Consider the following 25365-nt stretch of genomic DNA (forward strand, 5'->3'; position numbering starts at 1 on the left):
CCATCACCTTGGTTTACCAGAGACTTATGTGTTTTACTAACAGTGAGTACACCAGCACCCTCTGCGGTCACCATCCCCTGCACTGAGCCACCGGGTCCCGAGGCCACCATCCCTGCCCACGGAGGGGTTAACAACTAACTGCACAACATCTCCCCCGGGTGCCCGATAACAGCAGCGGTGGTTTCCCACGTCACCACACCGTGGGTGGCGTCACGAACTTAATACCTAGCCCGTACATCTACATCCCCCCATTTAATCGGCGTGTCCGCGAGACCCCCGGGTCCAGAGACCCTCGAGCCACCACCCCTGAAGGCCCGGATTCGAGCAGCGCCGGCTGCTGGCACGGGGGCGGCACATGAGCATCTGTCTAAACCATCCGTTGATTACCTACTAACCCCCTTCGCTCTGGAACAATTACTGTTAGGTCCAGAAATATTTGGACAGTGACACAATTTTCGCGAGTTGGGCTCTGCATGCCACCACATTGCATTTGAAATGAAACCTCTACAACAGAATTCAAGTGCAGATTGTAACGTTTAATTTGAAGGTTTGAACAAAAATATCTGATAGAAATTGTAGGAATTGTATACATTTCTTTACAAACACTCCACATTTTAGGAGGTCAAAAGTAATTGGACAAATAAACCAAACCCAAACAAAATATTTTTATTTTCAATATTTTGTTGCGAATCCTTTGGAGGCAATCACTGCCTTAAGTCTGGAACCCATGGACATCCCCAAACGCTGGGTTTCCTCCTTCTTAATGCTTTTCCAGGCCTTACAGCCGCAGCCTTCAGGTCTTGCTTGTTTGTGGGTCTTTCCGTCTTAAGTCTGGATTTGAGCAAGTGAAATGCATGCTCAATTGGGTTAAGATCTGGTGATTGACTTGGCCATTGCAGAATGTTCCACTTTTTTGCACTCACAAACTCCTGGGTAGCTTTGGCTGTATGCTTGGGGTCATTGTCTATCTGTACTATGAAGCGCCGTCCGATCAACTTTGCGGCATTTGGCTAAATCTGGGCTGAAAGTATATCCCGGTACACTTCAGAATTCATCCGGCTACTCTTGTCTGCTGTTATGTCATCAATAAACGCAAGTGACCCAGTGCCATTGAAAGCCATGCATGCCCATGCCATCAAATTGCCTCCACCATGTTTTACAGAGGATGTGGTGTGCCTTGGATCATGTGCCGTTCCCTTTCTTCTCGAAACTTTTTTCTTCCCATCATTCTGGTACAGGTTGATCTTTGTCTCATCTGTCCATAGAATACTTTTCCAGAACTGAGCTGGCTTCATGAGGTGTTTTTCAGCAAATTTAACTCTGGCCTGTCTATTTTTTGAATTGATGAATGGTTTGCATCTAGATGTGAACCCTTTGTATTTACTTTCATGGAGTCTTCTCTTTACTGTTGACTTAGAGACAGATACACCTACTTCACTGAGAGTGTTCTGGACTTCAGTTGATGTTGTGAACGGGTTCTTCTTCACCAAAGAAAGTATGCGGCGATCATCCACCACTGTTGTCATCCGTGGACGCCCAGGCCTTTTTGAGTTCCCAAGCTCACCAGTCAATTCCTTTTTTCTCAGAATGTACCCGACTGTTGATTTTGCTACTCCAAGCATGTCTGCTATCTCTCTGATGGATTTTTTCTTTTTTTTTCAGCCTCAGGATGTTCTGCTTCACCTCAATTGAGAGTTCCTTAGACCGCATGTTGTCTGGTCACAGCAACAGCTTCCAAATGCAAAACCACACACCTGTAATCAACCCCAGACCTTTTAACTACTTCATTGATTACAGGTTAACGAGGGAGACGCCTTCAGAGTTAATTGCAGCCCTTAGAGTCCCTTGTCCAATAACTTTTGGTCCCTTGAAAAAGAGGAGGCTATGCATTACAGAGCTATGATTCCTAAACCCTTTCTCCGATTTGGATGTGAAAACTCTCATATTGCAGCTGGGAGTGTGCACTTTCAGCCCATATTATATATATAATTGTATTTCTGAACATGTTTTTGTAAACAGCTAAAATAACAAAACTTGTGTCACTGTCCAAATATTTCTGGACCTAACCGTATATGCTTGTGATGACTGTTGTCACCTCCGGTGCAGCACGATGGTTCACAAACTTATATTCAAATATCTCTGTACACCAACCGAATGCATTTCCACCCTGGTGTGACTTCTAGAGAAAACTGAGAAATAATCCTTTTAGAGTTAAACCGAGTATACCTAACCATTTAACCAAATTTAGCAGCTATTAAGCAGAAAAAAGAATTTTAATAACCTTAAGCCATTATCTTGCAATAAAATGTCTTTCAGTAACTTGCTACTGGAAAAGTTCCTATATGGCCTGAAGTCCTTTGTGGGCCAGGATGGCACCAATGTGTGGATATTCAGTCCTTTATAACATCCAGGAAATAAGGAACGTGGCAGCGGCACCAAAGGATCCGGTCACTGATCTTGCAATAAACTTTAGCCTGAATCGATAATATATCTAACTAACTACAGCTTCAATCTCAGTCTCAAGTGTTTTGGCGCCAAAATGTAATGTGTTGCGTGCACGGTTACTCATTGTCGTGGTGCAGGGAGCCTTAACTATTTTGACATATATAAGAATAAGGCTGCACATCAAACTTAGATAATGGTATAATGCCTCAAGCATATGGAAAAATATTGGAATATACAATGAAAAATGCTACTTGCTAATTTGAACATGTGAATAATGAATTGCATACCTGCTATGAATATTAGGAAAAAGGAGATATTTAGCAATCGCATTGATCAATGTAACTGAGCCCCAAAACCTCGTCAAGGTATATCTCTATATTGGGGTCCCTAGCTCTGTGACCCTAACTGTGTGTCATCTCATTGCAATTAAAAACTGCTATGGGTGGAGAGGGGTAACTAAGGACTTTCTTATATAGGAGATGGAAAAAACATGGCCGAAAGGGGCGGAGCTGTGTTCACATTCAGAAAAAAAAAAAAAAAAAAAAACAAAACTACATATAACTGAATAGGATAACTGAAGTGACCACTAATATATATATATGAGTGCAAGCCAAAAATACATACTATATATAAGAATAAGGCTGCACATCAAACTTAGATAATGGTATAATGCCTCAAGCATATGGAAAAATATTGGAATATACAATGAAAAATGCTACTTGCTAATTTGAACATGTGAATAATGAATTGCATACCTGCTATGAATATTAGGAAAAAGGAGATATTTAGCAATCGCATTGATCAATGTAACTGAGCCCCAAAACCTCGTCAAGGTATATCTCTATATTGGGGTCCCTAGCTCTGTGACCCTAACTGTGTGTCATCTCATTGCAATTAAAAACTGCTATGGGTGGAGAGGGGTAACTAAGGACTTTCTTATATAGGAGATGGAAAAAACATGGCCGAAAGGGGCGGAGCTGTGTTCACATTCAGAAAAAAAAAAAACAAAAAAAAAAACTACATATAACTGAATAGGATAACTGAAGTGACCACTAATATATATATATGAGTGCAAGCCAAAAATACATACTATATATAAGAATAAGGCTGCACATCAAACTTAGATAATGGTATAATGCCTCAAGCATATGGAAAAATATTGGAATATACAATGAAAAATGCTACTTGCTAATTTGAACATGTGAATAATGAATTGCATACCTGCTATGAATATTAGGAAAAAGGAGATATTTAGCAATCGCATTGATCAATGTAACTGAGCCCCAAAACCTCGTCAAGGTATATCTCTATATTGGGGTCCCTAGCTCTGTGACCCTAACTGTGTGTCATCTCATTGCAATTAAAAACTGCTATGGGTGGAGAGGGGTAACTAAGGACTTTCTTATATAGGAGATGGAAAAAACATGGCCGAAAGGGGCGGAGCTGTGTTCACATTCAGAAAAAAAAAAAAAAAAAAAAATACATATAACTGAATAGGATAACTGAAGTGACCACTAATATATATATATGAGTGCAAGCCAAAAATACATACTATATATAAGAATAAGGCTGCACATCAAACTTAGATAATGGTATAATGCCTCAAGCATATGGAAAAATATTGGAATATACAATGAAAAATGCTACTTGCTAATTTGAACATGTGAATAATGAATTGCATACCTGCTATGAATATTAGGAAAAAGGAGATATTTAGCAATCGCATTGATCAATGTAACTGAGCCCCAAAACCTCGTCAAGGTATATCTCTATATTGGGGTCCCTAGCTCTGTGACCCTAACTGTGTGTCATCTCATTGCAATTAAAAACTGCTATGGGTGGAGAGGGGTAACTAAGGACTTTCTTATATAGGAGATGGAAAAAACATGGCCGAAAGGGGCGGAGCTGTGTTCACATTCAGAAAAAAAAAAAAAAAAAAACTACATATAACTGAATAGGATAACTGAAGTGACCACTAATATATATATATGAGTGCAAGCCAAAAATACATACTATATATAAGAATAAGGCTGCACATCAAACTTAGATAATGGTATAATGCCTCAAGCATATGGAAAAATATTGGAATATACAATGAAAAATGCTACTTGCTAATTTGAACATGTGAATAATGAATTGCATACCTGCTATGAATATTAGGAAAAAGGAGATATTTAGCAATCGCATTGATCAATGTAACTGAGCCCCAAAACCTCGTCAAGGTATATCTCTATATTGGGGTCCCTAGCTCTGTGACCCTAACTGTGTGTCATCTCATTGCAATTAAAAACTGCTATGGGTGGAGAGGGGTAACTAAGGATTTTCTTATATAGGAGATGGAAAAAACATGGCCGAAAGGGGCGGAGCTGTGTTCACATTCAGAAAAAAAAAAACAAAAAAACAAAAAACTACATATAACTGAATAGGATAACTGAAGTGACCACTAATATATATATATGAGTGCAAGCCAAAAATACATACTATATATAAGAATAAGGCTGCACATCAAACTTAGATAATGGTATAATGCCTCAAGCATATGGAAAAATATTGGAATATACAATGAAAAATGCTACTTGCTAATTTGAACATGTTTTTTCCATCTCCTATATAAGAAAGTCCTTAGTTACCCCTCTCCACCCATAGCAGTTTTTAATTGCAATGAGATGACACACAGTTAGGGTCACAGAGCTAGGGACCCCAATATAGAGATATACCTTGACGAGGTTTTGGGGCTCAGTTACATTGATCAATGCGATTGCTAAATATCTCCTTTTTCCTAATATTCATAGCAGGTATGCAATTCATTATTCACATGTTCAAATTAGCAAGTAGCATTTTTCATTGTATATTCCAATATTTTTCCATATGCTTGAGGCATTATACCATTATCTAAGTTTGATGTGCAGCCTTATTCTTATATATAGTATGTATTTTTGGCTTGCACTCATATATATATATTAGTGGTCACTTCAGTTATCCTATTCAGTTATATGTAGTTTTTTTTTTTTTTTTCTGAATGTGAACACAGCTCCGCCCCTTTCGGCCATGTTTTTTCCATCTCCTATATAAGAAAGTCCTTAGTTACCCCTCTCCACCCATAGCAGTTTTTAATTGCAATGAGATGACACACAGTTAGGGTCACAGAGCTAGGGACCCCAATATAGAGATATACCTTGACGAGGTTTTGGGGCTCAGTTACATTGATCAATGCGATTGCTAAATATCTCCTTTTTCCTAATATTCATAGCAGGTATGCAATTCATTATTCACATGTTCAAATTAGCAAGTAGCATTTTTCATTGTATATTCCAATATTTTTCCATATGCTTGAGGCATTATACCATTATCTAAGTTTGATGTGCAGCCTTATTCTTATATATAGTATGTATTTTTGGCTTGCACTCATATATATATATTAGTGGTCACTTCAGTTATCCTATTCAGTTAACTATTTTGCCGACCCAGGTCTGTTCCAGACAAATAAAAGATGGACATGGATGGATGAGGATCCCCTGTGGCAAGTGAACTGTGGAACAGATGATTAGGCTCCCTCACAGTGTCTAACACGGCTCACGCTGGTTCTTGGTCTTTTCTTGCCTTAAAGCGGCATCCAGGACAGCAATTCCTCTACCGACTGATGAGGATCTGGTCATGGATATGATTAGTTACACACAGCCACAGATCTATTCCCGTAGGGATACTTCTCTTTGTGGACGGTATTGGATGACTCTCCAACACATCCTGTCTCTTTCCTACTAAACTCCAGTCTGCCTCCTCCAAAATGGCCGCGCTTCCTCTTCCTGTGTTTTACAAGTGTATAGTTTTTTTGTTGTGCTATAAGACAGCGGCCCCTCGTGGCTGAATAACAACATTACTGCATGACATATCAGTATGAAGCATTATCTTGTCATTACTGACAGCAAGCAGGTGGTAAACTTATATACAATAAGTTCAGTGTTCACAATTATGCGACACATATATGTACATATAAAGCATGCTGGTGAGCCGGTACAGGGGATTGCCATCTGCCCCTTAAACCAGGTACATATTTCTGGCCATAGTCAATCGGAGCAGTATCACCATCTCATATGTATTCATGCCTTTAAAAAGGGTAAACAAATGAAGACCCGAGCATGCTGGCGCCTCCAGAGTCAGAGGAGCACCAATGAGCTCCCCACTTCAATTTGCAGTGGTATGATCATGCTGTCCCTCCAGCACCACAGATCATTGTCCTGTAGCTCACTAGCCTTTTCATCTTGCTTCTGACCACATCTACCCCAGATAAGTGCTTGGTTCTTTCTTAAGTTGTTTTGTTCTTTTGTTCTTATCTGGGTTTTCAATTTTTGTGGTTATTGTCAGTTTATTTGCATGCAGGAATCTTACCTCTCTGTGGCTTAGCTGGGAAGCTCCCTGCAGCTATATTTGGAGTTTTGCTCCTATAAGTCCATGTGTTTGTTGCTTCTTGAATTTGTAATTATTCCTGTTTTCTGTTCATTGGTTTTACAAAAGCGCCTGATATAGGACGGAGTGCAGATTGTGCGATCTGAGGACCTTTTTGTACTATCAGGTATTTGGGTTTTTGTAGGGTTTTTCTCTGGCCACCATCAGCCCCTTTCCTTTCCTTTCCTATTTAGTCAGTGGGGCCTCACCTTTGCTAATCCTATCATCCATCTGTGTATTGTATTTTCCTATATCACCGTAGTCTTTGAATGTGGGGGGGGGCTTGCTGTACCTTTTACAGTCTATTTCTGAGGCAGAGAGTTAGTCATCCTTCTTTCCTTTAGGATAGCTAGTTCTCCGCCTGGGTTCGCGGTGCATAGGATGTTAGATCACCCCTCAGCTACTTCTAGTGTTGATGGTTAGTAAGGGGATGGCGGCGAGATTAGTTGCCAATGCTCTTTTCACCTTTTTGACAATGATCTATTGTGATCTTCCATGGTTCCGGATCATAACACACTCATAGGGACATTTACTATAGATGGGGTGGTGGGGGAGTCAGTATTCAAAGTAAGGAATACTGTGCAGATGAAGAGGGGAGCCATGTGATGGCCGGCCTTGCTTCCCCTAACTTCTGTAGACAGGGATGTGTGAAGATGAATCTTTATCTTGGAGAGTGACCCCATGTGTCCTTGTAGGACTCCTCATTATAGATGGGGAGGAGACGGCAATAACCACACGACAGTCTTAAATAAAACAACTGAAACTTCTTTATTCCTGCACATTCAGTATCCGTGCTTCTGGTCCATAGGTCTCCCGTGCTGTGTCCTTCTGTCCTCAGGGGAAAATTCTGCTGACTTGCCCTAGGAAGCTTCCTCTAGCAGCTAAGTCCTGTAGCTTTATCTTCCCCCGATATCCATTCCTCATGCGGCTGCTGTGTCTCATTCTTGCCTGCACCCCGGACGTGCAGCCTCTCCTGGCACCAGTACGAGGTCCCCCTGAAGTTGGCTGGCTACAGTGCCCCACCGGTCCGGAGTCGATCTCCCGCCGGTAAGCCGGGTGAGATCTCGACACTTTATGGAGGGCTTCCCTCCAGTACCTCAGACAGGCTCCTACCTGGCAAGTCTCCTGCCGCTCACTAACTGACTAAATCCTCTATGCTCACATACTGTATCCCTCTCTTACTCCTCCCACTTTAGCTCCATTTCTATGACAACCCTTTACTGTACTCTCACTGTGTTCCTACTAAATCTTATTAACTATCTAGTTGCCTAATCTACTCCTTCCTCCACCACCTGCTGCTTGTTCCCTAGTTCCACTAAGTCTATTTATCTGTTACTAATATTATACCTAATCTTACACCTATATTTGCTCCTGTATTATATCCTCTCCCAAACACAGCACAGGGGCCTGTACATATTATATACAGCATTTACAATATATAACATCACACCTTATCTTTATCTGTACACGTGTAATACATATTTACACCACCTTATAGGAGAGGGCGCTATTCGCCGTCCTCCTACACAGGTACAGTATGAAGAGGGGGTGGCATGAAGGAACTTAATGGAGACTGTGCAGAGTGTTGGGACAGTATGGGGATGGGTCAGCATGCATGGAAGAGCGTCAGTAGGGTTAGGCTGGGAGAAACAGTGTGAAGAGGAGACACATTATGGAGAGGAGGAAGAATGTGGGGGACTGGGGAGTTAAGGACAATATAAAGTGAGGATAGAGTGGAGGTTCATAGTTCATAAGGAAGATGATGTAGCAGTTATAGTTCATAAGGGAGGACATTGTGGTAAGTAGAATTCATAAGGGGGTGGTGTGGCAGTTATAGAACATAAGGGAGGACAGTGTGGCACTCATAGAGCCTAATGGGCAATGGTGTGGCAGTTATCTATATATATAATTGCCTTATTCTGTCTGTCTGTCTGTCTGTCTGTCTTGCTCCAAAATTGTGTCCTTACGGTGACACAAAGCTGATTGGCCGCTGAGCTCGCCATGGCCCCGCCCCCCTGCACGGATTGGCCGCTCGCCTCGGCTCCTCCCCCCGCACGGATTGGACGCTCGCCTCGCCTCAGGTCCGCCCCCCCCGCACGGATTGGCCACTCGCCCAGGCTCCGCCCCCCACACGGAATGGCTTCTCGCCCCGAGGTGAGCGCATCAAGGTCCTGCAGCGGCGGAACACACACACACGCACACACATAAGAACAGACACACAGACTCACACACTTTCACTCACACTCAGACTCACACACTTTCACTCACACTCAGACTCACACACTTTCACACACACTCAGACTCACACACTTTCACACACACTCAGACTCACACACTTTCACACACACTCAGACTCACATACTTTCACACACACTCAGACTCACACACTTTCACACACACTCAGACTCACACACTTTCACACACACTCAGACTCACACTTTCACACACACTTACTCACACACTCAGACTCACACACTCAGACTCACACACTCAGACGCACACACTCAGACGCACACGCACACTCACATTCACACTCAGACTCAGACTCACACGCACACTCACACTCACACTCAGACTCACACGCACACTTCAGACTCACACGCACACTCAGACTCACACTCAGACTCACACTCACACTCACACTCACACTCACACTCACATGCACACACACACTCACACGCACACTCACACGCACACGCACACGCACACTCACACTCACACTCACACTTTCACACTCACATCAGATCGCATCCACGTCCTGCAGTGGCGGAACACACACACCTCACACACACATCAGATCGCATCCACGTCCTGCAGCGGCGGAACACACACACCTCACACACACATAAGAACAGACACACACACACACACATCAGATCACACTCACTCTCACACACACCTCACACACACATCAGATCGCATCCACATACTCACAACATCCCGTGATATCGCTTGCTTCTCGGCGGCGATACTGTGCAGTGATCTTCCAGGACCTGCCGGAGGATCACATGGCCGGAAGCATGTGGTATCTCCGGATGTTGTGAGTGTGTCAGCGCGTATGTGCGATATCGTCAGTGTGTGTGTGTATGCGATCGGATGTGTGTGAGTGTGTGTGTGTGTGAGTGTATGTGATCGGATGTGTGTGAGTGTGTGTGAGTGTATGCGATCGGATGTGTGTGAGTGTGTGTGTGTGTGTGTGAGTGTATGCGATCGGATCTGTGAGTGTCGGCAGAGGAGCACGGCGTGCAGCACAGCTGCTGGGACCGCCCACCGGTGGGCACAGGGAGAAGTGGGGTGTGTGTGTGAGCGTATGCGATCAGATGTGTGCGTGTTTACTGTCTGATGTGTGACTGTGGAGCACGATGGGGGGTGCACAGCATGGGGGATGGAGCACGATGGGGGGTGCGCAGCATGGGGGATGGAGCACGATGGGGTGTGCGCAGCATGGGGGATGGAGCACGATGGGGGGTGCGCAGCATGGGGGATGGAGCACGATGGGGGTGCGCAGCATGGGGGATGGAGCACGATGGGGAGTGCGCAGCATGGGGGATGGAGCACGATGGGGAGTGCGCAGCATGGGGGATGGAGCACGATGGGTAGTGCGCAGCATGGGGGATGGAGCACGTTTGGGAGTGCGCAGCATGGGGGATGGAGCACGATGGGGAATGCGCAGCATGGGGGATGGAGCACGATGGGGAATGCGCAGCATGGAGGATGGAGCACAATGGGGAGTGGGGATGGAGCACGATGGGGGGTGCGCAGCATGGGGGAATGGAGCACGATGGGGGGTGCGCAGCATGGGGGATGGAGCACGATGAGGGGTGGACCACGATGGGGGGTGCACACCTCCCCCCAAAACACACACACACACTGCCACACACGCACTGCACAACACACCACACACACTGGGAATCACAAACACCGCCCTACACAGACACCCCCACACACAGACAACGCCACAGACACACAACACCCAACACACAAACACCGCGGCACACACAAATATACGCACATACCGAACAACACACACATTGCACAAAACATACCTCCCCCCAAAACACACACACACACCCACACAAACCGGGCAACACACATACACAACGATACAGACACACAGCGCTCCACAAATAACGACGCACAACGCAACACACAAACAACACCGCTCTCACCCCCCGCCACACCCAGACAACACCCAGAACATGTACAGCCCCTACACAAACACTTGGTAACTACACACAACAACATATATATATATATATATATATATATATATATATATATATATATATATATATATATATATATATATATACAGTGCCTACAAGTAGTATTCAACCCCCTGCAGATTTAGCAGGTTTACACATTCGGAATTAACTTGGCATTGTGACATTTGGACTGTAGATCAGCCTGGAAGTGTGAAATGCAGCAAAAAAGAATGTGATTTTTTTTTTTATTTTTTTTTTTAAATTGTGAAAAGTTTTTTCAGAGGGTCATTTATTATTCAACCCCTCAAACCACCAGAATTCTGTTTGGTTCCCCTAAAGTATTAAGAAGTATTTCAGGCACAAAGAACAATGAGCTTCACATGTTTGGATTAATTATCTCTTTTTCCAGCCTTTTCTGACTAATTAAGACCCTCCCCAAACTTGTGAACAGCACTCATACTTGGTCAACATGGAAAAGACAAAGGAGCATTCCAAGGCCATCAGAGGCAAGATCGTGGAGGGTCACAAGGCTGGCAAGGGGTACAAAACCCTTTCCAAGGAGTTGGGCCTACCTGTCTCCACTGTTGGGAGCATCATCCGGAAGTGGAAGGCTTATGGAACTACTGTTAGCCTTCCACGGCCTGGACAGCCTTTGAAAGTTTCCACCCGTGCCGAGGCCAGGCTTGTCCGAAGAGTCAAGGCTAACCCAAGGACAACAAGGAAGGAGCTCCAGGAAGTTCTCATGGCAGTGGGGACATTGGTTTCAGTCAATACCATAAGTAACGTACTCCACCGCAATGGTCTCCGTTCCAGACGAGCCCGTAAGGTACCTTTACTTTCAAAGTGTCATGTCAAGGCTCGTCTACAGTTTGCTCATGATCACTTGGAGGACTCTGAGACAGACTGGTTCAAGGTTCTCTAGTCTGATGAGACCAAGATCGAGATCTTTGGTGCCAACCACACACGTGATGTTTGGAGACTGGATGGCACTGTATACGACCCCAAGAATACCATCCCTACAGTCAAGCATGGTGGTGGCAGCATCATGCTGTGGTGCTGTTTCTCAGCCAAGGGGCCTGGCCATCTGGTCCGCATCCATGGGAAGATGGATAGCACGGCCTACCTGGAGATTTTGGCCAAGAACCTTCGCTCCTCCATCAAGGATTTTAAGATGGGTCGTCATTTCATCTTCCAACAAGACAACGACCCAAAGCACACAGCCAAGAAAACCAAGGCCTGGTTCAAGAGGGAAAAAATCAAGGTGTTGCAGTGGCCTAGTCAGTCTCCTGACCTTAACCCAATTGAAAACTTGTGGAAGGAGCTCAAGATTAAAGTCCACATGAGACACCCAAAGAACCTAGATAACTTGGAGAAGATCTGCATGGAGGAGTGGGCCAAGATAACTCCAGAGACCTGTGCCGGCCTGATCAGGTCTTATAAAAGACGATTATTAGCTGTAATTGCAAACAAGGGTTATTCCACAAAATATTAAACCTAGGGGTTGAATAACAATTGACCCACACTTTTATGTTGAAAATTTATTAAAATTTAACTGAGCAACATAACTTGTTGGTTTGTAAGATTTATGCATCTGTTCATAAATACTGCTCTTGTTTGAAGTTTGCAGGCTCTAACTTATTTGCATCTTATCAAACCTGCTAAATCTGCAGGGGGTTGAATACTACTTGTAGGCACTGTATAACAAAAATCATACATTAACTACACAATACGTAAATTCTAGAATACCCGATGCGTAGAATCGGGCCACCTTCTAGTATTATATAAGTGGGATGATGTGGAGGCAATATTTTATAGGAGAGGGTATTGTTGAAGCCACGTATCATAAGAGGCACAGTGTGGGGGGTGTTCTTTTGAAGGAAGCACTGGGAAGGACAATTAATGAAAACCGCATTTATTTTGCTGCTACTATATAAAGCTGAGTTGTAAAAAGCAGAAAAATAGGCTATAATATATGGATGACTATGGGATGCAGTATAATATATGGAGGACTATGGGGTGCAGTATAATATACAGAGGACTATGGGGTGTAGTATAATATATGGAGGACTATGGGGTGCAGTATAATATATGGAGGACTATGGGGTGCAGTATAATATATGGAGGATTATGGGGTGCAGTATAATATATGGAAAACTATGGGTTGCATTATAATATATGGAGAACTATGGGGTGAATTATAACACATGGAGTACTATGGGGGTTGCATTATAATAATTGGAGGGCTATGAGGGCTACTTTATACATGGAGGATTATGGGAAATGCATTATAAAACATGGAGGACTGTGGGGGTGCATTCTAATATATGAAGGGTTATGTGAGTCCCTTTATACTATATGGAAGGCTATGTGGGGGTCACTATTCTATTTGGAGAACTATATACGAGGGGGGACAAAATAGGATGGGAAAGTTTTGTGCTGAGGGAAAGAGTCTCTTTCCCTCAGCACCCAGCTTTCCCATGCTCTGCTATATATCTTCTCTCAGCACCCAGCTTTCCCATGCTCTGATATGGGAAGCTTGGAGCTGAGGAAAAAATGTATAGCAGAGCATGGGAAAGCTGGGTGCTGAGGACAAGATGGATATCAGAACATAGGAAAGCTAGGTGCTGATAGAGGGATTTCAGATCATAAGAAACCTGGGTGCTGAGGGTAAGAGCCAAGTGTCAGCGTCATTATCCTATACCCGAGTGTCCGTGTATGTAGGGGGGAGCCCAGGTCCAAACTTTGCACCAGGACCCATCAAACTCTAGTTAAGGCACTGCATCTTTGGACACACATCAGCAGGTGTTTCTATTCAGCAAGGAATTCTGGGAGATTTCTGCTCTGAAACCTGCAGAATTGTGAATGCAGTTCTATAATTAGATACACCCTGGAATCTATAAATATGTATATAATGTAGATATTGAAATATCTTTTTGTGTTGGTGTTTCTAAAAATGAACTGAAAAAAATAGGTTCAAAGATTTTTTTTCAGGGATTGTGCATTTTTAGTATGTCACATATTACAGTTAAAAGTAAATTTTTCCTTTTCATTCTTATTTTTTTTCGGTTTGGCTTAATATGACGAGCGGTCCTCCAAAATCATCCGGCTGTAATTTCTTCTTTTTACGCTTCGGTCACATAAAACCTTAATAATTGCCTATAGGGAAAAAAAAAATCTTGGATCAAAGACATTACGCCAAAGGTTAGTAAAGGCTGGAGATATGCAGACTTGTGGCTGTCATGACGTCTTCCTGAAGGCAGGGGGCGCTCACGATTTGTAGAATGCAAAAAAATAATCATGGATGCATTCAAAGTCTATAAAGAACATAGTTAAAAATGCTGCTGACATTAAATCATCCCCTTCCTGGAGAACAGCAAATGTGTAACCTTCTGAGTGCAATACGAGAGGGCGCTCGGCAGAGGGAACCGGTGCACGCTCAGTGAGTACTAATTTGTTGGAATCAAAGCCAATGAATCAACTCGGCAGCTCGGCATTTGCAGGTTCTTGATATAACCACATATTGAAAGATACAATTCCTATTCTTCAGGCATTGATGAGCAGTAATTTAATAGACTTTTGCATCAACTGTAATTAAACCATAAGGATGTCTTCTGTCATTCTGTCAGTGATCGAGAGACAGAGACAGATTGATGGGCAGAGAAATAGAAACACACATTATATCAATGGGATTTTTTAAAAAGGTATTAATTATAAATCAATACAATATGCCACATTTGTGGGGGAAGAGGAAGCTAGCGGTGGTCCCCTGTGTAATAACATTATATAGGCCCCTCGCTCAAACAGCTCATTTTCTGAATGTGCTTGTCATAGTGTCGCATGTACCTAAAAGGAGCGTGATTGATAACAAGACTCAAGAATGTGCTGGTCCTTACTATTAGAGTAATATATATTCTGCGTGGTCCTGAAATCGTCAGTTTTATAGAGATTCTGCAGCGACATGGGTTAATCTCCTGCTGATCAGTTCTATTTTCAGGTGGGCTCTTGCTGAAGCCAAAGGGGGCAGTGCTTCACTAGTGCAGGCAAGGCAGGAGGGAGAGGCTTCTGCTCAGGGGCGTAACGGTCATTGTGAAAGAGGGTGTGACCATGACCTGGCCCATGCTGGAGAGGAGCCCGCCAACCCGACCACTTACTTCAGCTGGATGTGCATCCGAGGACGCACATTCAGTTGAGGTGTATTGCGGCGCAGAGATCTGTTGTGTTCCTGCAACACAATATGCACTGCTAGCCAATTGGAGGCTGACACCTGACGTTGGTGTGCCAGGCATTGGCATCGCATGAAACTGATGTCATGCATCATCATACCAGGCATGCAATGTCAGCTGCTTGCCTCTGCATAGGCTACAGAAGAGAAAACTGCACATTGTGGGATCCCAGGATGGGGGCATCTATACTAGAATGAGGACATATACCAGAATGGGGGATATACGTACCAGGATGGGCCCAAGATGGGAGAGGTATATAAAAGGATGGGAACATATATACCAGGGTGGGGCTAGGATGGGGGACATATATTCCAGGATGGGGACATATATACCAGGATGGGCCCAGGAAGGGGACATATATGCCAGGATGAGGCATATATACCAGGGAGGGGTCTAATATGGGTGGTATATAGACCAGTATGGGGTATATATATACCAGGATGGGGGACATAAATACCTGGAAGGGGCCCATAATAGGAGACATATACCAGGATTGGAGACATATATACCAGGCTAGGGAACATATATATCAGGATGGGGACAAATATACCAGGATGGGGGATTTATGTACCAGGAAGGGACACCAGAGGGTGACATACTGTATATACCTTAAAGGGGCCTAGGATGGGGGACATATACCATACATCACAAAAATCAATACATTCCTCACATTTTTGTAAATATTCTATTATATCTTTTTATGGGACAACACTGAAGATCTGACACTTTGATAAAATGTATTAGTTAGTTTTTACCTTCTATTAGGGCACTTGCTTGTGTTGTTGTTTAAGTACATTCTCCTTTATCTGTAATCGGTGCCAATCAGAGTCTACGAGGTTGATTCATTTTGACTGACGTATTGCACTCTTGCTGGAGAACAAGGCGCTTAATTCATTACTTAAGGCCTGCAACACGCATCCGTGCCGCCGGTACGAGTTTGTGACTTTTTGACATGCACCGGCGGCACGAACACACATGCACCAATGTTACCCTATGGTAACAGGCACACACATGTAAAGCCACACGAAACGTGTGTCCGTGTGGTTTATACGTGTGTGCATTTTTTTAAACGGATGACATGTCTGCGTTTCGGAGGCATCACGCAGACACGGACCAGCTAAAGTCAATGGGTCCGTGCCTGCACGTACGTGACACGGAGCATGTACGTGTGCTATCCGTACCGTCCGTGTGCGTTTTTTGTTTTTTTTAATGGTGAAACAGCTCAAGACACACGGACTGCACACTGACATGACACGTACGTATTTCACGCATACACGGACATTCTACACGCACGCACGACAAGCATGCGCCATCACACTGATGTCACACGTATCGGAGAAACGGACATCCAAAACGGAACAAGGACCCGAAAAACGGACCGCGAGACACGCACGTGTTTTCTGCGGACGTGTGTTTTAGGCCTAATAAATTTGAGTTGCTTGGGTTTCAGTAGTATCTCTTCTCTTCATCAGCACAATAGTGAGGATTTACTATTTCTTTTCATATTTGCAAAATTGCGCAACTATTCCATAAACAGAGCAGAAATCTGAAATCCAAGCTGTATCGGCACATAGCGGCTTAAATTTACACTGGACATGGGTAGTGCGCAGGAATTGTACACCTTGGACAGGAGAGAGAAGTGGCGAGTATCTACAGAATGTCAATGTCCCGGCAGCAGCTGACGTTCAATGTGCAGTAAATAGAGATTATTCGGTAATAGTGCTGCACACACAACATAATGACTAGTTCCCCCAGTCTTGGGCTGCATGGGATTTTATTGCAATAATATGCTAATTTCTTCCTTCTTGTCTTCAATCCTTTTGGAGCTTTAATTTTGTTTGGAGGTTTTGCATGCAGCACAGCGCCCGGGGAAATGTGTATGTATGGTGCGGCATTCAGAGGAGAGCCTCCATGCTATGTGAGCATTCACTGTAACGCACAGAGATTAGGAACGCTCCCTGTGATTACATTTCCCTCTTAAAGAAGGTAAACAAATTAATTTCTATTACCAGCGGCTTACGATGGCACTGGAGCGAGGGTGAAAACGCATAATAATAAAATATTTCACAAATGATAAAATAATGCAATCGTACCAGCTGTGCCTTGTGCTCTGTCATTGAGGAGGCTGCATATTTCAAAGCGTGGGGTGCATTTCTTTTTTTTGGGTGCCACAGTAGGCTTGAAGGAGCCTCTGCCATACCAAAGAACACTGGTATTAGGCCTCATTTTTGTATATCTGGCCATACAGAATTTTTCTCTCTCCTACATGGCTGGACATAAACTGGTAGCAGCATGGATCCAATGGGTTTGCTCTGGGATCATTTACAGTCACCAATATAACTATTATTATAAAAGATCCTTCAAGGAACCGGATGAGAAAGTTGCGTTTTCGTTTCGGCCTCCAATTTAGCAGTAGAAACTGATGGAAAAGCCTGATGGCAATTTAAGCTGTTGTCAGGAATCTAAGTATAAAGAAAAAAAATATTTGTGCATGGCCCAGATTTATGGCAGCACTGGCTAAAAAAATTACTCAAGGTAACTCTGGCATCTGATATATCATTTGCATTAGGGCCTAGGAGATTCAAGTAATACCAATAGCAAAGTGATTTTGCTCTCCTTAAGCCTGCTTTACACGTTGCAATTTCGCATACGATATCGTATGCGATTTGCAACGCCCCCATCGTATGTGCGGCACGGTCAATTTGTTGAACATGCCGCACAAACGATTAACCCCCGTCACACGTACTTACCCGTCCATACAACCTCGATGTTGGCGGCGAACGTCCACTTCCTGGAGTGGGAGGGACGTTCGGCGTCACATCGACGTCACGCGGCAGCCGGCCAATAGAAGCGGAGGGGCGGAGTTGAGCAGGACGTAAACATCCCGCCCACCTCCTTCCTTCCGCATTGTCGGCGGGAGCCGCGGACGGAGGTAAGCTGTCGTTCAATGTTCCCGGGGTGTCACACACTGCGATGTGTGCTGCCTCGGGAACATTGCACAACCGCACGTTCAATCTTTGAGGAATGAACGACGTGCGTGCAATGAACGGATTTTCGTTCAATCGCAATTGCACGGAGGTTTTACACGCTACAATCATACTTACGATGCCGGATGTGCGTCACTTACGACGTGACCCCGCCGACATCGTAAGATTTATTGTGGCATGTAAAGCGGCCTTTAGTGTCAATAAAAACACATCAAATCTGCAGATACAGTATATCATGAAAGTTAGTACACCCCTTAATTTTTTTGTAAATATTTGATTATATTTTTTTCATGGGGCAACACTGAAGATCTGACCCCTGTGATACAATGTACAGTAGTCTGTGTACAGCTAGTATACCCATGTAAATTCAGTGCCTTCTAAATAACTCAACACACAGTCATTAATTTCCAAACCAGGGGCAACAAAAGTGAGTACACCACTAAGTGAAAATGGCCAAATTGTGCCCAATTAGCCATTTTCCCTCCCGATATCAAGAGACTTATTAGTGTTACACGATCTCAGGTGTGAATGGGGAGCAGGGGTGTTACATTTGGTATTATCCCTCACACACTCTCATTCTGGTCACTGGACGTTCAACATGGCTCCTCATGGCAAAGAATTCTCTGAGGATCTGAAAAAATAATTGTTGTTCTACATAATGATGACCAGGTCCGCCTGTCAGTGCTCAGACCATACACCGCACACTGCATCACATTGGTCTGCATGGCTGTCGTCCCAGAAGGAAGTCTCTTCTAAAGATGATAGACAAGAAAGTCAGGGAATAGTTTACTGAAGACAAGCAGAGTAAGGACATGGATTGCTGGTACCGTGTCCTGTGGTCTGATGAGACCAAACATATTTGGTACAGATGGTGTCATGCAATTGTAGCAGCAATCAGGTGAGGAGGACAAAGACAAGTAGTGTCCTGCCTACAGTCAGGCATGATGGTGGGAGTATCATGGTTTGGGGCTGCATTAGTACTGCCGGCTGTGGGGAGCTACAGTTCATTCAGGGAACCATGAATGCCAACATGTACTGTGACATACTGAAGCAGAGTATGATCCCCTCGTTTCGTATTCCAACATGATAACAACCTCAAACACACCTACAAGACCACCACTGCCTTGCTAAAGAAACTGAAAGTAAAGGTGTTAGACTGGCCAAGTGTCTCCAGACCTAAACCCTATTGAGAATCTGTGGGGTCTCCTCAAATGGAAGGTGGAGGAACGCAAGGTCTTTACCTTCCCCCAACTCTATGATGTTGTAATGGAGGATGAAAGAGGATCCAGTGGCTCCTGTGAAGCTCTAGTGAACTCCAGGCCCAAGAGAGTTAAGTCAGTGCTTGAAAATAATGGTGGCCACACAAAATATTGACCCTTTGGGCACAATTTGGCCATTTTCACCTAAAGATGTACACACTTTTGTTGCCAGTGTTTTTGGCGTTATTGATTTGACATTAATACCGTTTACTCAATATACCACTTTGTCTAGTTAAGGCATAATTCAGACATCCATTTCTTACGTATTTGTTGTATTTGTTCTATTTATACCCATGATATTCTATGGTGCTGTTCACATGCCTATGTTATTTTTATGGACTAAATGTCTAAAAAAAATATCTAAAAATAAATACCCATTTTTAATCCAACTCATGGCTCAAAAATTAAAGTCGATGGATCTGAAAAGAATCACAGAAAGCACATGGATGACATCAGCGTCCAGTCCATGTGTTGTCCTTTTTTAACATTGCAATGGCTTGAATAAGTTTTGCAAGGTTTTTTTATTGTAATTTTGACGTGAGAAAATCATTGATGGTAAAAAACGACACACTGACCAAACTCTGATGAGAATCAGTCCATATTTTCATGTCCGAGAAAAAAATCTGATGTCTGAATGAGGCCTAAGATTGATCCCTTTTCAATAACTCTGGCTTAAGGCCGCTTTACACGCTGCGATATCGGTACCGATATCGCTAGCGTGCGTTCCCGCCCCCATCGGTTGTGCGACACTGGCAAATCACTGCCCGTGGCGCACAACATCGCCCAGACCTGTCACACATGCTTACCTGTGTAGCGACGTCGCTGTGACTGGCGAACCGCCTCCTTTCTAAGGGGGCGGTTCGTTCAGCGTCACAGCGACGTCACTGCAGCGTCACTGAACCGCCGTCCAAGAGAAACGGAGGGGGCGAGATGAGCGGGACAAACATCCCGCCCACCTCTTCCTTCAGCATAGCGGCTGGGAGGCAGGTAAGGAGAACTTCCTCGTTCCTGCGGCGTCACATGGAGCGATGTGTGCTGCCGCAGGAACGAGGAACAACATCGATACTGCTGCAGTAACGATATTTGAGAAGAGGGGGCATGTCACCGATGAGCGATTTTGCACGTTTTTGAGACGATGCAAAATCGCTCATAGGTGTCATACGCAACAACATCGCTAACGCGGCCGGATGTGCGTCACAAATTCCGTGACCCCAACGACATCGCATTAGCGATATCGTAGCATGTAAAGCCCCCTTTAGATCTAGTTTCTAAATCCATAGCGCAGGTTTCATCGGTCCCACATCTGCCTCCTATTTCATGCGTAATACTCTCATTAGTGTATACTATTCTCTACACTATTGCACAATACGCCAGGATTATTCTTACTGATAACATTAATAACTTTGCCCTTTAGTTAAGGCTCATGTCTTCATTCCTTCTGGTTCTCATGAAAAGAGTTATAAACCCCAGCCAAATCCCGTTGGCCGAACTAGGCACCACATTATCACAAAAGTGCTCAAAAATGTCTGCGAAATCTTATATTATATTATTTTTTGGACTCAAAAATTGTATTTTATTCAATCCGATATAACCAGAAAATATTATTATGTCTGTCTATGCTGAAAATGAAGGCATTACTAAAAGATAAAATAAATTGAATAAAAACCCCCAACTCATCAACTCATATGATTCATAACGGCACGTAAGTAAAATGTGGACCTGGTCAGTAAATCAATTATTATTTAAAGACAGAACCTTGCCAGAAACTGTCTCTAAGCAAAATTGTTAAGGTCCAGAATGTGGGAATGGACCCAATTACTATCGAAAATGTTGGCACAACTGAAGTCCTTTTCTTCTGCACAATAACATCTATCACAATAAGTTCAATTGCATCTGAAAATAAATCTAACCTGTTAGAACATTAACTCGCAACGTAACTGGTGCAATACGTTATCCCCCCCAAAAATAAAAAAGTGAAAAATATATATACTGTATATATATATATATATATATATATATATATATATACAGTCATATGAAAAAGTTTGGGCACCCCTATTAATGTTAACCTTTTTTCTTTATAACAATTTGGGTTTTTGCAACAGCTATTTCAGTTTCATATATCTAATAACTGATGGACTGAGTAATATTTCTGGATTGAAATGAGGTTGATTGTACTAACAGAAAATGTGCAATCCGCATTTAATCAAAATTTGACCGGTGCAAAAGTATGGGCACTCTTATCAGTTTCTTGATTTGAACACTCCTAACTACTTTTTACTGACTTACTAAAGCACTAAATTGGTTTTGTAACCTCATTGAGCTTTGAACTTCATAGGCAGGTGTATCCAATCATGAGAAAAGGTATTTAAGGTGGCCACTTGCAAGGTGTTCTCCTATTTGAATCTCCTATGAAGAGTGGCATCATGGGCTCCTCAAAACAACTCTCAAATGATCTGAAAACAAAGATTATTCAACATAGTTGTTCAGGGGAAGGATACAAAAAGTTGTCTCAGAGATTTAAACTGTCAGTTTCCACTGTGAGGAACATAGTAAGGAAATGGAAGAACACAGGTACAGTTCTTGTTAAGCCCAGAAGTGGCAGGCCAAAAAAAATATCAGAAAGGCAGAGAAGAAGAATGGTGAGAACAGTCAAGGACAATCCACAGACCACCTCCAAAGACCTGCAGCATCATCTTGCTGCAGATGGTGTCATTGTGCATTGGTCAACAATACAGCGCACTTTGCACAAGGAGAAGCTGTATGGGAGAGTGATGCGAAAGAAGCCGTTTCTGCAAGCACGCCACAAACAGAGTCGCCTGAGGTATGCAAAAGCACATTTGGACAAGCCAGTTACATTTTGGAAGAAGGTCCTGTGGACTGATGAAACAAAGATTGAGTGGTTTGGTCATACAAAAAGGCGTTATGCATGGAGGCAAAAAAACACGACATTCCAAGAAAAGCACTTGCTACCCACAGTAAAATTTGGAGGAGGTTCCATTATGCTTTGGGGCTGTGTGGCCAATGCCGGCACCGGGAATCTTGTTAAAGTTGAGGGTCGCATGGATTCAACTCAGTATCAGCAGATTCTTGACAATAATGTGCAAGAATCAGTGACGAAGTTGAAGTTACGCAGGGGATGGATATTTCAGCAAGACAATGATCCAAAACACCGCTCCAAATCTACTCAGGCAATCATGCAGAGGAACAATTACAATGTTCTGGAATGGCCATCCCAGTCCCCAGACCTGAATATCATTGAACATCTGTGGGATGATTTGAAGCGTGCTGTCCATGCTCGGTGACCATCAAACTTAACTGAACTGGAATTGTTTTGTAAACAGGAATGGTCAAATATACCTTCATGCAGGATCCAGGAACTCATTAAAGCTACAGGAAGCGACTAGAGGCAGTTATTTTTGCAAAAGGATGATCTACAAAATATTAATGTCACTTTTATGTTGAGGTGCCCATACTTTTGCACCAGTCAAATTTTGATTAAATGTGGTTCGCACATTTTCTGTTAGTACAATAAACCTCATTTCAATGCAGAAATATTACTCAGTCCATCAGTTATTAGATATATGAAACTGTAATAGCTGTTGCAAAAACCCAAATTGTTATAAGGAAAAAAGGTTAACATTAATAGGGGTGCCCAAACTTTTTCATATGACTGTATATATATATATATATATATATATATATATATATATATATATATATATATATATATGTTATATATGTTATTTTAGCTGTCTGCTTAGGGTCATTGTCTTGTTAGAAGGTGAACCTTCTGCCAAGTCTGAGGTCCCGGGCACTTTGGAAGAGGTTTTCTTCCAGGATATCTCTGTACTTGGCCGCATTAATCTTTCCTTCAATTGCAACCAGTGGTCTTGTCCCTGCAGCTGAAAATCACCCCATAGGATGATGCTGCCACCACCATGTTTCACTGTTGAGATTGTTTTGGGCAGGTGTTGAGCAGTGCCTAGATTTCTCCATGCATACCGCTTACAATTATCACCAGAAAGTTTTATCTTTGTCTCATTAGACCGGATAATCTTATTTCTCATAGTCTGGGAGTCCTTCATGTGTTTTTTTGAAAACTCTATGTAAGCTATCACATGGCTTGCACTGAGGAGAGGCTTCCGTCGGCCACTCTGCCATAACGGCCCAACTGGTGGAGGGCTGCAGTGATAGTTGACTTTGTGCAACTTTTTCCCATTTCCCTACTGCATCTCTGGAGCTCAGCCACAGTGATCTTGGGGTTCTTCTTTATCTCTTTCACCAAGGCTCTTCTCTCACAATTGCTCAGTTTTGGCTGGACGGCCAGGTCTAGGAAGAGTTCTGGTGGTCCCAAACTTCTTCCATTTAAGGATTATGGGGGCTACTGTGTCTTAGGAACCTTGAGTACTGCAGAAATTCTTTTGTAACCTTGGCCAGATCTGTGCCTTGCCACAATTCTGTCTCTGAGCTCCTTGGGCAGTTGCTTTGACCACATGATTCTCATTTGGTCTGACATGCACTGTGTGCTACAAGACGAAACAATCGCTGATCTCGGGGAGACCAGCCAGAGAAACACTGCCGGCAGCCAGCAAAGGCGCTCAACACAGTGAAATCCTAGGTGCATTGCCCCCTGGGAAGTATGCAAATCAAAAAAGGTCCGTGGAGCCTCTGTTAGGAGTCTCGAGACAGAAAATAGTCAGCTATCCCTCCGAGAAGGACCTAGCCAAGGAGTGGCTCTTTTTAAGGAGACCACCATAACCACCATATTAAGTGACCCTAAGCTAAATCCTACTCTACAGTGATTGAGGGGCAATACCCAAAAACAGCTGTCTGTGGATGGATATCTGGCCTTGTCATATCTTTAAACTCGTCAAAGAGTTGGATATTGACTAAAAGGGTCACTTAATATGGTGGTTATGGTGGTCTCCTTAAAAAGAGCCATTCCTTGGCTAGGTCCTTCCCAAAGGGATATCTGGCTATTTTCCGTGTCGAGACTCCTAACAGAGGCTCCATGCAGTGTGAGCTGTGAGGTCTTATATAGACAGGTGTGCTCCTTTCCAAATCAAGTCCAATCAGTTTAATTAGACACAGCTGGACTCCAATGAAGGAGTAGAACCACCTCAAGGAGGATCATAAGGAAATGGAAAGCATGTGATTTAAATATGCGCGTCTGAGCAAAGGGTCTGAATACTTATGACCATGTGATATTTCAGTTTTTCTTGTTTAATAAATTTGCAAAACTTTCTACATTTCTGGGTTTTTTTCTGTCAAGATGGGGGATGGGGTGCAGAGTGTACACTAATGAGAAAAAAATGAACTTTTTTGAATTTACAAAATGGCTGCAATGAAACAAAGAGGGAAAAATTTAAAGGGGTCTGAATACTTTCCGCACCCACTGTGTATAGATAGGATATATGGATATGCAGATAGATAGAGAGATAGAGAGATAGATAGTCATGGCTGTGTTGGGGTCCTCGAAATTGTTCCAGAAAATATCCAGAAAATTATTGTAATAATATGTTTTCTTATGCACATGTTTATTTCCTTTGTGTGCATTGGAACAAAACAAGAAAAAGAGAATTGAAAACAAATTGTACATAATTTCACACAAAAGTCCAAAAATGGGCCAGAAAATATTGTTGTCACCCTCAACTTTAATATTTGGTTGCAATGCTCACCCTTTGGAATACATAACTGCAATCAATCGCTTCCTATAACCATGAACAAGCTTCTTACACCTCTCACCTGAAATTTTAGAGTCTTCTTTTGCAAACTGCTCCAGGTCTTTTATATGTGAAGG

This window comes from Anomaloglossus baeobatrachus, chromosome 5 (assembly GCF_048569485.1).
Source record: "Anomaloglossus baeobatrachus isolate aAnoBae1 chromosome 5, aAnoBae1.hap1, whole genome shotgun sequence".
Taxonomy (NCBI): domain Eukaryota; kingdom Metazoa; phylum Chordata; class Amphibia; order Anura; family Aromobatidae; genus Anomaloglossus; species Anomaloglossus baeobatrachus.